Source organism: Triturus cristatus, chromosome 2_2 (assembly GCF_964204655.1).
Source record: "Triturus cristatus chromosome 2_2, aTriCri1.1, whole genome shotgun sequence".
Classification (NCBI taxonomy): Eukaryota; Metazoa; Chordata; class Amphibia; order Caudata; family Salamandridae; genus Triturus; species Triturus cristatus.
The window spans coordinates 260,176,727-260,189,273 of record NC_140582.1 but is presented as its reverse complement, the minus strand read 5'-3'; the positions used below and the strand labels follow the sequence as shown (position 1 = coordinate 260,189,273).

Genomic DNA, 12,547 nt, shown 5'->3' with positions numbered 1-12,547 from the left:
ATATATATATATATATATATGTATAGACATTTTTATTAATACTTATTGGAACAATTTGTTTATAATTATATTATTATTTAGTACTTTAATATTTTCAATACATTAATTGTAATTCTATGAAAATTAATAAATCAATATTCCAATTGTTTTTACGGAATTCAGTTCCACAATATTTTTGACACAATATTTTTTTAGCTTACACACGTACTTTGTAAGTCAATATTTTTAATATAGTTAACAGGATGTGACAGAGGATGAGTACCTGTAATTGAGACAATAGTAGACAGCACACTTATGTTTTACATGTTTTCATTACACATATTTACATTTTGGGTCACAGGGCTATGGAGTTATTTGTCCTGATCCCTTTGTTTAGGCCAGAAGAGCAGATTAGACACTAACAGCCTGATTTAGACTTTGGCAGACAGAGTAAAGGCAGTTAGAGAATTTTATGTCTGCCACCATGCCTTTACTCCCCTGCCAGATTTATAGTTTCCCACCAGGCCTACGGTGAACTTCGTGGGTTTGTACGAACTGCTGAGATGATGGTTCATACAAGGTCATTTAAAAGTTTTCATTTTGAACGTCATTGGCGAAAGGCTCTTATACGTTTTTTCTTTTCCACAAACTCCCAACGCTGTAGGTTTTTTTGGGAAAAGAAAAAACTAATGGCCTCCAATATTATGGGGGATTTCTCCCATGGTGTGGGGGTAATTTTCTTATTTTTACTGTCCTTTACCACCAGGTGGGAAACAGCCTTTACACTGCAACTGTTACAACGCATGCATTTACCCAGCATGCCGTTGCAATGAAAAAGGTGTGCAGCAGTGGGTAGAAGGTGTTGGATTTAACTCCAACATCTTCCCTACTGTTGCACACACTGGAGTTGGAATAAAAAATGAATCTCTTCCAACTTCCAGCGCTCCCCCGCCAGAAAGTCAGGGTAAAGTTTGGCGTTGCAACGGCATGCGGGTTAATGGCATGCGTTATAATGTCACTTAACCCCACCAGGATACTCCTGGCAGTGGCAAGACAGTTAAAAAAAAGGAATCTGACCACCCATATATACTCCCTCGGGCCGTTGGAGGAAGATTTACTCCGACAAAGTACATTTTACTCAGGCGGTGTAAAGCTGGTCTGCTCAAATCAAAATAGGGTGTGCGGACCAAGAGTTGGAAGATAAGGTTCTCTGTCACCATTGCAATGGCGTACCTTGTCGGCCAAACTCTAAATCAGGTGCTAAATCTCCAGGTTCCCTGGTCTCAGGGGCCCAAATACTAGTCAACGTCTCCTACTTACTAAACTGTGACTAGACTTGGCTCGCGCAAGCAAAGTGCTATTGTTAAATAAAACTTCCAGAACGCAAAATGCCAATTTTGAACACAAATATATGGACCAGTGTGCTGGTGGAAAAAATATTGTTAACTCATTCAATAAGGTTCAGTTAAGTCAAAATATCAATCACATCCTGAACAGGGTGGGTTTTTATTGTGAGCGGCCAACGACTTGAGAATAGCTGGGTGGGACGTCTGGCTGCATCATGGGCATTGGCGGGTAGGTGCTGACTGCTCTGCTGTTGAAATTCTGGTGGTGCTGCTGATCAAACTGAGGAGGCAGGTTAGCAGGATAATGGTACCCTGGATCCATTGGATAATTTGATGCAGGTGCAAAGGTGGGTCCCGGTCCTGCTATGGGGTTGTTAAATTGCATATTTATGTTGGAAACAGCATTGGAACCAGCGACCGCTGTATATACAGATTGCTGTCTATATCTTTCACTCATACGCTTCTTGAAGCAAATTTGGGCTATAACACACGTTAGAAAAATTAAAAAAATAAAGCCAGACAATACTCCAAATATAACAAAAGGTTCCATTTCTAACGAAAACACACCAAAGGCTAAAGGAAAGTTTTTTGATGATATAGAGTATGATTAATTGAATGGCCTTTGTCTACACAGCTTCAACTAACATCACTTCATGTTCCTGTGATTGTGGTCGTGGTGATTCTCAGGAAAGAATATACCCAGTTTGCTTCCTCCAGGGTGTTCCGGGTGTAACACGCTTGAATTGTCCTTCAGAACCAGACAGGATGTCTGAATCCTCCTTTAAACATCTAGGAATACCGAAACAAAAAAATTACAGTTGATTTAAACAAGCAGGCATTTAACATTAAAACATGTAGTTTTACAGCTTCGATAGAGCCAGAATTAACTCAGTATACAGGGGTAGCTGAAAAGGGAAAGTGTCAGCAGACAGGACTTAGAAACCATACTTATCTTTTTTTGGGAAAAAGTTGATAAAATGATCTGTAAATATTGCAAGATGTGAGATACGCCAAGAAGCCTTACAAATCTGTGGGTCACATCATTAGAGTCTTTTTATCCTTAACAAAAAGAGTTAATAATAGAGTCCTTAAGAACTGGCTTCTCATCATCCTTTGGAAAAAACTGATTTAAAGTAGATTATCTCCCAGACATGCATTGTTAATGAGATCCTCGATATACGATATTGGTAGATCAGCACTTATAAAGACATAATTGGTAGAGAATCTCTGAAACAGACATGATGAAGTAAATGCACAAGCACGTACAGACTCTCAGCATTGATGGATTAGGTCTTAGCGAGGCTTGACATTATTGGAGTCCTTAGGAGTACCATAGTGTTAGAAATTGGGGGGCATATCAGCAAGGTGAGGCGAAAGAATTATCGCCGTTTTAGCGTCCTTTTTCGGACGAAAAGAGGCGATAATTTTATCGCCCTATCAGCATGGACACGCCAACGCGTGAATCCATGCCTTAGCGCCTGTTTCCTGAACGCCCAGCTTTGCATCTCTAATGAGATGCAAAGTGGGCGTACCTCCCCAAAATAACTGGAGAAGTGTCGCTAACCGACATTTCTCCAATTATCAAGCTTCACGCTAACAAGTAGAGCGATAAGAAAAGTAGCGCTAACCGCGGTTATCGCTACTTTCCTTACGCCTGCTTTTATTCTGATTTAGCCATGTAATCCAATGGGAGGTGGATTACATGGCTAAGTCCACCATGCCCTATCAGCAAGGTATCGCCGGTCGCAGTGCGATTATCGCTGTATTTCCAGCGATAATCGCACTGTTTTCTAGCTAACGCATGGAGATAAGCGTTGCTGATAGCACGCTATCTCCGCGATAGAATCCAGCGATAGCCGGCAATAATTATCCTAGCGCTAAGTGCGCTTAGCGATAATTATCGCCGCCCCTTGCTGATATGCCCCTGGGTTTTCGGTTTGCAGAGGTATGAACCCTGTCCAAGTAGGAACCCCAATTCCAGTCAGGTAAGTCAGAAACCCACCCTAGATTAACCAATGCTCACCCTCTGGTAGCTTGGCACAGAGCAGACAGCTATCTTAAGAGGCAATTTGTAAAGTATTTGTGCAACACTTAAAACAGTAAAACAGTTAAAACACCACAAAAAACGTACCAAACCTGGTTAGAAAAATAGAGTGTGATTTAATGAACAAAACAAGACCAAAATGACAACCATCCAATAAGCAGAACCGGAGTTACGAATTTTTAAGTAATATCTTGAAATAAGGTGCTTAATAGCATAAAGCGCAAACCAGGGCTATCTGGTTGCGCTTGACAGGGACAAAGTCAAAAGTTCAGGCTGACCGGGATAGAACATGGGTCGGATACAGGGACCAGCCTTGGTCTGGTCCAACACAAAGTACTTTATTGCATTGTCAGCGAATCCAAGATGCGAGCAGCAAAGGAGCGATGCAACACCACTGAGCTTCCAGCTGAAGGTGATGCACTGCGCACTTCGGAAGGCGATGTACTGTATCCTCAAAAATGCATAGGAAGGGAAGGTGCTGCGCCACGAAGTCAGCAAGTAATGCATGGGATCCTCGCAGATGCATCAGCTTCAAGGGACATGCGCCGGTTCGGTACAGCGTTAATGCGTGAGTTCTGGCAGATGCAACACTTTAGGCCCACTTTCAACGGTCTAGGACTGGATTGGCACCACTTGGCAGGGCAGGACTCACAGATGGCAGAGTCCAGGTGAAGTTCTGAGTAGAGTGAACTCATTGATGACCCTGAGACTTCCAACAGACGGCAAACAGCCAAGCCCTTGTAGCAACTCTGGGTTGAAGTGGGGTAGGTCCAATCCTTCCTACCCAGGCAAGGAGGGCAGCAGGCATCAAGCAGGTCAGCAGAGCAGAAAAGGAGTTCTTCCAGAGCAGCAGTCCAGCAGAGTGGCAGTCCTTCAGCAGTACTGCAGTCCTTCCTGGCAGAGTATCCATAGGTCCAGAAGTGTACGGAGGTGGTAGGGTCAGAAGTCCAGTTTGTATACCCAGTGGTGCCTTTGAAGTGGGGGAGACTACAAAGAGGGACTTTGAAGTACACAGAGATCCTCCCTTCCTGCCACAGCTCCAGACTCACTACGGGAGGTTAAGCAGTCCTTTGAGTGGGGATAGGACATAGCCCATTCAGGTATCAGTATGATCCTGTGCCCAGCTCCACTCTCCCATTCTGCCCAGGATGGCGCATCGGGATGTGGATGGCCCGTCAATCACATCTAAGCTCCCTATGTGTGTAGCTGTCTAGAGGGAATGCATAAGGCCCAGCTGTCACTCACCCAAGATGTGTATTGGAGACAGGCAGCAGGCACACATGGCTAAGAGCTGAAAAATGCCAACTTTCTAAAAGTATCAGAAGTATCTGGAGCACCGTCACATCCCATGATCAAGCTGCACAGCTGTGCAAAAAGATTGCAAGAATCAACAAACAAGAATCCAGTATTTCATCCATGATCTTTATATTCATCTATTTTCTCCATTCATAGTAGGAACAGCATAACTCCTCACTTTAAATGTCAAGAAGTGCCCATCCAGGTGTTTTCCGTGGCATATTGGAATACGCTGCATATCCTGGGTAACCCAATGCATTTCGTGCATAAATAGCCCTTCGTGAGGCACATTTCAAGGTAGCACACAAACACTTTTTTGTCAACTTTCTAAAAGTGGCATTTGTAGGGAAGTAGGATCTGCTATTATGGTTACCCCCACTTTTTGCCTGATGCTAAGCTGTTATTGACTAGTCAGACTAGGATCCTGCTAAACAGGACCTCAGTCTATCTGCTTACTCCCTAAATTGTTGTGTTCCGTACTTAGGTACATCCCAGATTGGATACTGGGGTACCCTTATAAGTCCCTAGTATACGGTACTAAGGGACCCAGGGTATAGGTACCCCAGAGGTCTCCCATGGGCTGATGCATGTATTATGCCACTCATAAGAGACCATTCAAAATGGAACTACAGGCCTGCCTTTGCAGCCTGTGTAAGTTGATGCTAGCGCCACTTACTAAAGATAGGTTTTCTATATCTTGGGTCCCTGCACTTAAAACCTATAAGTCACCCCTATAGCAGGCTTTTGCATTTCTGAAGCCAGGGTGCTTGGTTCTAAGTGAGAGGGTGCCCCTGCACGAGCAGGACACCCCTAGAGCCTACGGAGTCCATTCTACCGGGTTGTCAGTGAAGCAGCCATAAACCATATAGAGGGGTACCGTGTAATTACGCGATGACCATCTCGAAACTTGCTGCAACGAATCCCATCATGTTTGGTATCAAAACATGTTGGAATCATACCTCCCACACCGTAAATGGTGTGGGAGGTATGATTCCAAGCACTGGAAGAGACCTCCGTTAGGCTCTCAGTGTTCCTGGTGTCAGTCTTCTAGACCCGGACAGCACAAAATGGTTGCTGCTGACCAGAGACACATTTCTACCCTCCTGCTGCTGAGCCAAGCGTACGCAGGGGAAGGCAGAACAATAGTCATCCTGTCAAAGGGAGGTGTAACCACCTCCCAGACAGGATTTAGTGAATTGGGACGGGTGGGTGCGCTTGCCAGCGGAACTAAGTCTGAATGAGGGGCAAATTTGGAGTCCCCATGCATACTCCAGTTCAAACCAGTCCTGGGAGCCGTTGGATCCCTCTCTGGCACAAAACTGGACAAAGGACATGGGAGTAACCTTCTGGGAGGGTCCCCTGGTTCGTCCCAACCCTTTCCTTTGCGTACCTAAGGGCTTACCTGTGGGTGGGTTACTAGATTCATCATGGTACAAGATTCAGATCAGACACCACTTCTTCTACCATCCGGGCACTCTGGACCTCGCTGGACTTCATTTGGGCTCAACTTCATCTTCCCTTACAGTCTGCTGCATCGTCTGTGCCTATGTACCATACAGGGACCTTCCAAGGCCAGTGGGTATCAAAGACACCTCAAGGAATCTACCTTGAAGTGAAGGAGTCACTGCCCTGCATTCGTAGGCACCGCAACTAAGTCGACCGGTCTGCTTATCCTGAACTCCTCCAGACTCCAAAGGTTCTGCAACACAGCTGATGGTTTTCCAAAGCTCCTGAGGGCTCCCCGACCCTCTTACCAAGTTTGAGGCCAGTATCCCTCGTGGGGGCTACAATGACCGAACCCCTGTGTACTGAGTTAACTTGCAGTTGCCAAGGCTTGTTGACTTCCTTTCAAGGACATCTTCGGGCTCCAAGTAGCCCCAACCTCAAGCACCTCCAGTGACCAGAATCTTCAGCCACACCGCACCATGTTCACTGTGGCCTGCATCTTTTGGTGACCTGCTTGGGGTCCTTTTGCGACTCCTGTGCCTCCGGCCCGTGGGTGGTCTTAAGGGACACCTTTGTTTCTTTTGGGCTCCCAGGATTGCTCTGAGCCTGCCCTGACTCCCCTGCTTGTGGTGAGTCTCTTGGACCCTGCTGGTCCCGACGTTGCTCCTTCCTCAGCTCCTGCGTTGGTTACATTTGCCAAGGGTTGTTGGTGCTCACGCCTGACAACAACCCATCAGCACTCGACATCCTTCATGGGGCAGCTCGAGCATGGCTCTGGTCCTCCTCGGCGTCGCCTGGTCCTCACAGCTGCAGAGTCATGGTCATCGTCCTCTCACCTGCAACACCCGACATCGGAGGGCATTCATCTTCCAAGTCTTCTGGTCACTCCTGAGTGACATAGACTCTGTCTCCTCAGCTTGCAGGTACCTCTCATCTAGAATCCATCCTTGGATTCCACCGGACACTTTCCCCTTCTCCAGCAGCTGCATTTTTTGTAGTCCTCCTACAGTGGGTTCGACTGCAGTTTCCGACACCACTTCAAACGTATGAACCCGGCTTCACTGATGTAGGTAATGTGGGTACTAGGGTATCCAGGGTGGGGTGGCTCTACAACCTTCTGTCTTCCACTGGGTTTTTTCAGTATCCACTGGGAAGGGTCCTTTATCTTTAAAAATCCAACCACGACTTACATGCAGACTTGTACGGAGCAAGCGGTTGTGTTCCCACACTGCATAAACTCTCCGTGGGGTCCCTATCTACTTACCTTGGGTGGTTCTGTGGGTCCCCATCACTTCTACGTCTTCTCGACATCATCCTGACTCAAGTCGTGGTTCTTATACCACTTTCTTAATATATGATTTGGTCCCCCATGGGGTCCACTGTGTATTCTGTGCTATTTACTGTATTCCTATGAAAAATATTGTGTGCATTGTGTTTATCTCTGTGTAGGAGATACCCGAACATATTAGAGAATATTATAAAATAAATACATATTTTTATAAATACTTGGTGTGGTTCTTTTTTACTTAACCTATACTATAAGATTGTATTCTGGTAAAACAAGCTGCTTTACACTCCTTCTGGACTAAGCCTGGAGGCTGCTCTCCACAGCTACCACTCAGAGAGCTTTCTAAGGTTGTCTAAGACCTCTTAAATCACCATAAGGATATCTGGACTGGTGCAGGGTGCCCACTTTCATAAGTGGACATCATATACCAGGCCAGCTTCTCACAGCATTTATGAAACTGCAATCATAAATTTGACTTTACCATTAAAGAGGACTTATCATTCCAATTTCTAAATACTAGAAAAATCACAGCTCTCCCTCCTTCCAATAGGGAATTACACTTATCAAATGTAATAAGGAATCCCCAATTTTAACCTATGGGAAGGGTAGGCCTCACAGTAGTGAAAAACAAATTTGGGAGATTTTCACTACCAGGACATGTAAAACGTACAAGTATATGTCCTGCCTTTTAGTTACACAGCACCCTGCCCCATGGGCTACCTAGGGCCTAGCTTACAGGTGGCTTATATGTAATAAAAGGGGAGTTTAAAGCTTGGCAAGCGGTTTTGAATGCCATGTCAACATGGCAGTAAAACTGCACAAACAGGTTCTGCAGTGGCAGGCCTGAGACATGTTCAAAGAGCTACATAAGTAGGTGTCACAATCAGTGCTGCAGGCCCACTAGTGGCATTTAATTTACAGGCCCTAGGCACATGTAGTGCACTTTACTAGGGAATTATAATTAAATAAAATATGCGAATTGCAGCCAAAGCAATGTCACTGTGTTTAGGGGGGCGAGCACATGCACTTTAGCACTGGTAAGCAATGATAAAGTGCCCAGAGTCCTAGGCCAACAAAAAGTGAGGCAAACAGGCAAAATGTTTGGGGGAAGACCACCCTAAGGCTGACAGCTCTAACACGTGTGTCCCCTCAGCTGAAGTTGGGAAGAACTACCCAACCTCTTGGGTGTCCTCATCAATAAGGCGGAATAACCCAGAGAGACCATCAGCATTGGTTCGGTCTGTCCCAGGCCAGCTCAGCTCAGGTGTAGGGAGATGGAAAACCTCATCAATTTTGGATTTTCACCCCTCATTTGAATTACCCACCTGAGGGGCCTATGGTCTGTGTCCAGACCACTGCAAAGGATTCCCTCTCAATAGCACTACAACTCTGTTCCTTGGGAAGTTATCTAGATATGAAAGCTACAAATTGGTCAAGGCCCTCTTCATTGAGTTGTGAATGTATTGCTACTATGCCATGCTCTGAGGCATCAGTTTGAACAATTAATTCCCTGGAAAAGTCAGAGGCATTGAGCACAGGGGTTATGCACATGGCCTGCTTTAGGGAGTCAAATATTTTCTGCTATGCCTCTGTCCAAATCACATTTCTGGGTTGTTTCTCTGAGGGCAGTTCAGTCAAGGGGGCAACAATGGTGCCACACCCCTTGACAAACCTGTATTATCCTGTGAGGACTAAGAAGGCTCTCACCTATGTTTTAGTTGTTGGGGATCCCAGACCATGATGCTTTCTATCTTGGCCTGGAGGGGCTGCACCTTAGCCTCGCCCCCAGGTATCCCAAGTACACCACATACCCCTGCCCTATCTGGTATTACATGGTAACCTCAGACCTCTCAAAGTGGGGTTTGAGATGGTTGAGTTGGGGAACGCTTGGGGGGGGTGGGGGTCTTGAGGTCCACCAAGTAGGTGGCCTCCCCTTCCTCTCAACAATTTCATAGGGCCCAGTCCAGTGGTCTTAGAGGGCCCGGGATCCACTGTCTCCATCACCCACACATTCTGCCCATGCTAAAATTCCACAGTGGTAGCCATCTGGCCGTACCATTGCTGCATCACCTCCTGCTTGGCCTCTATGTTGTCAGAACCTGCTTCCGCAATATGGGTATCTGGCTTCTGAAGGACAGCAAGTAGCTGACTACATCCTGGGGAGGTTTTTTGGTAGCTTGCTCCCACCCTTCCTTCACCCGACTGAGAGGTCCCTTTGCAGGATGTCCATACAGAAGCACAAAGCTCAAAGAGAATAAAGCCAACCCCCTCCTGTGTTACCTCTCTGTAAGCAAACAATAGGCATGGCAAGAGGACGTCCCACTTACGCCTCAGGTAGGCCTTTGAGGGTCTTGTTGAACCTTTCAACAAGTCCATTGGTTTGTGGATGGTAGGGGGTGGAGAACCTATAAGTAAGTCCATACTCCTTTCACATTGACTGCATATAGTTAGGCATGAAGTTGGTACCCCTGTCAGACCCCACTTCCTTGGAGAAATCCACACGCGTAAAAATCCCCAAGAAGGCCCTAGCAACGGAAGGTGCAGTTGTAGACCTCAGAGGTATGCGTCTGTGTATCTTCTGGCATGGAAGTCGAAGCAAAAAACCTAGGCAATTAACTGGTCATGAAAAGACCTACAACAGGCTCATTGATATATGTATAGACTCAGTGCACTAAACCTTCATTTTAAAATCTTCATTTTTTTTTATTTTTATAAATTCATTGTAAAATCAATTTAATCCAAAATATTGAAACGTACTGTGTTTAGCTACATAATCACAAAATATCATATACATTTATACAAACAGTTATGACTTAATTCAATATACAGAATTCAAACGTAAAAAACAAATAAACATAAAACAAGTCTTTCTTATTTAAGACATAGTGGCTAGATGTTGGACAAGTTCTTAATTTGTCCAACATCTAGCTACTATGTCTTAAATAAGAAAGACTTATTTTATGTTTATTTGCTTAAAAAATTAAGATTTTAAAATGAATGTTTAGTGCACTGAGTCTATACATATGTCAATGAGCCTGTTGTAGGTCTTTTCATGACTTATTGTGCTTTGCAGGGGGTCCCTTTGTGTCTCAATTTATTCTGGCATGATCCACCAGAACCAGTATAAACCTGTGACCAATGTTGGTCTGGGGATCCATGAGCCCTGCAATATCGATGCCCACCCTCTCAGGGAGTCAGGGGAGCTTTCAGCTTCTGCCCTGTCTTCCTGCTTGCCTGGCAGGTCAAGCAAGTCCTACATGACAGATCTGAAGAAACCTTCATCTGGGGCCAATAGAAGTGGGAGACAAGCCTAGCAAGGGTTTTATCTTGCCCCTGATGTCCTTCCAGGTTATATCATGAGCCAGCCCAAGTAGGAAGGCCCTGTAGCATTAGGAAACTACCAGTGCCCTTGTTGCCCCATGCACAGGTGTGTTAGGCACAGTATATAGGAGGCCACCCTCCCAGTAAATGTGGTGATTATCAGAGACACCATCAGCTGCGTGGGCTTTGGTCTGTTGCCTCATGCCCTCCAGTGTTGGGCACTCCTTCCATGCCTTGCAGAACTCCTCCCTGGTGGGTCCCCCCTCTACCTGCCATCCAGCAAGTTCAGGTAGGTCACCAAGGGAGGTAATGCCCTCCTCAGTGGACTCCGGGACAATCTCCTCTGGTACCTCATCCACCTCAGCTGGGAGACATTCAAAGGCTGGGTTCCCACACCCTTTCCCTTCCCTCTCTTGGCTGCCGTCTGGGCCATTTTTCAAGCTTTCAGACCTACTTGACTACCTTTCTGGGCAGCCCTGGACCTGGTGGTTGAACACACCCACTAAGGTAGCCCAAACATTTCAAGATGTGACCTGAGCTCCACTTCCTTCCAGGTAGTGTGCTCCAGGTCATTGTCTAACAAAAAATCCACAGGCATGGCAGGGCTCACTACAACTTTCTGAAGACCTGACCCACCCCCCCCCAACTCAGATGGAACAAGGGCCACTGGACAGTGACTCCCAAAGTTGTCAGAAACTACAACATGGTGGAATGTATTGGATAAAATCTGCTCTGGGGACCCAGCTGACTCCTTACCATAGTCATACTGGCACCTGTGTCCCTAAGAGCCTCGCCACCTTGCCTTTAAACCAATGCCTATTCTTTGCAGTATTGGAAGGTACACAGGCTTTAAGCACCATCTCCACATTACCCAGGGACACTAGGGTAGCCTCACTAACTTCCCCCCTACTAACTGAGACAAACTCCTCCTCAAGCACTATACTTACCATCCCTGGTGTCTGACCTCAAGTGGGAGGCTGTGCCCTTTTGGAACATTTGAGATCCCCCTTGTAATAACCATATTTAAAGTACTCATAGCACTTGAGGGGCTTGTTCTGAATCTTGTCAGGGAAGCTCTTTTTCTGGTGGCTGGATTGGGCGTTGGACCCTTTCCCCTGAGAACTGTTTTAGGGGCCGTGTGAGATCTCCTACTTTTTATCTCCCCCCTTCTTCTTCTGGTGGGAACCCAGACCCCCCTTATAGGACCCCCCAGATGCCTTTTTGGAAAATCTGGTGCTGACCCAGAAGTCTGCATCTTCAGCAAGCTTTCTGGGATCAGCCAGCTTGCTATCCACTAGGTGATGGTGCAGCGCTCGAAGACAAATTTCAAATATGTGCTCCCCCATAATTAGGTAGTACAGTCCAGGGAAATGATCTACTGCGCTGCTCCTCACCTAGCCCTTCATTGCCTTGCTAGAATAATCTAGGAAGTCCACCCAGGTCTGTGTGGGAAGTAATTGGCTATTCCTGAATCTCTCTCTGTACCTCTGAGGGGTTAGCCCATACTTATTGAATGGCCTTCATGGGAGTGTATGTGTCTGGTCCTCTACCTCTAATGTTAGGAGTGTGTCCCTCCCCACTGTGGGCATGTACCATCACAAGCAACTCCCAAATACACCCCAGGGACCTTGTGTACCCTTAGAGCCACATCATAGACTGAGAACCACTTATAAAGTCATCCTTCACCACATAACTGGGTACCAAATCCTGTGGGATGCGAACCTTCCCTTCTCCAGAGGATTCTGCAGGTACGCTGCCACCATTACTGCTGGATGCCACTTGCATGGCTTTGATGTCCAGCTGCCTGAGGCTTAGCTCATGGTCCAT

At 46.1% G+C, this 12,547-nt stretch overlaps 1 long non-coding RNA gene across 1 annotated transcript in view; it reads right to left on the bottom strand.

Moving 5' to 3' along the window:
- Window positions 1-208: 208 nt before the first annotated feature.
- Window positions 209-12,547, bottom strand: part of LOC146862110 (uncharacterized) — a 52,529-nt gene continuing 40,190 nt past the window's right edge. Inside the window, exon 2 of the long non-coding RNA XR_014978098.1 lies at window positions 209-2,114. This is a non-coding gene — a long non-coding RNA (uncharacterized LOC146862110). The remainder of the gene's footprint in view (window positions 2,115-12,547) is intronic.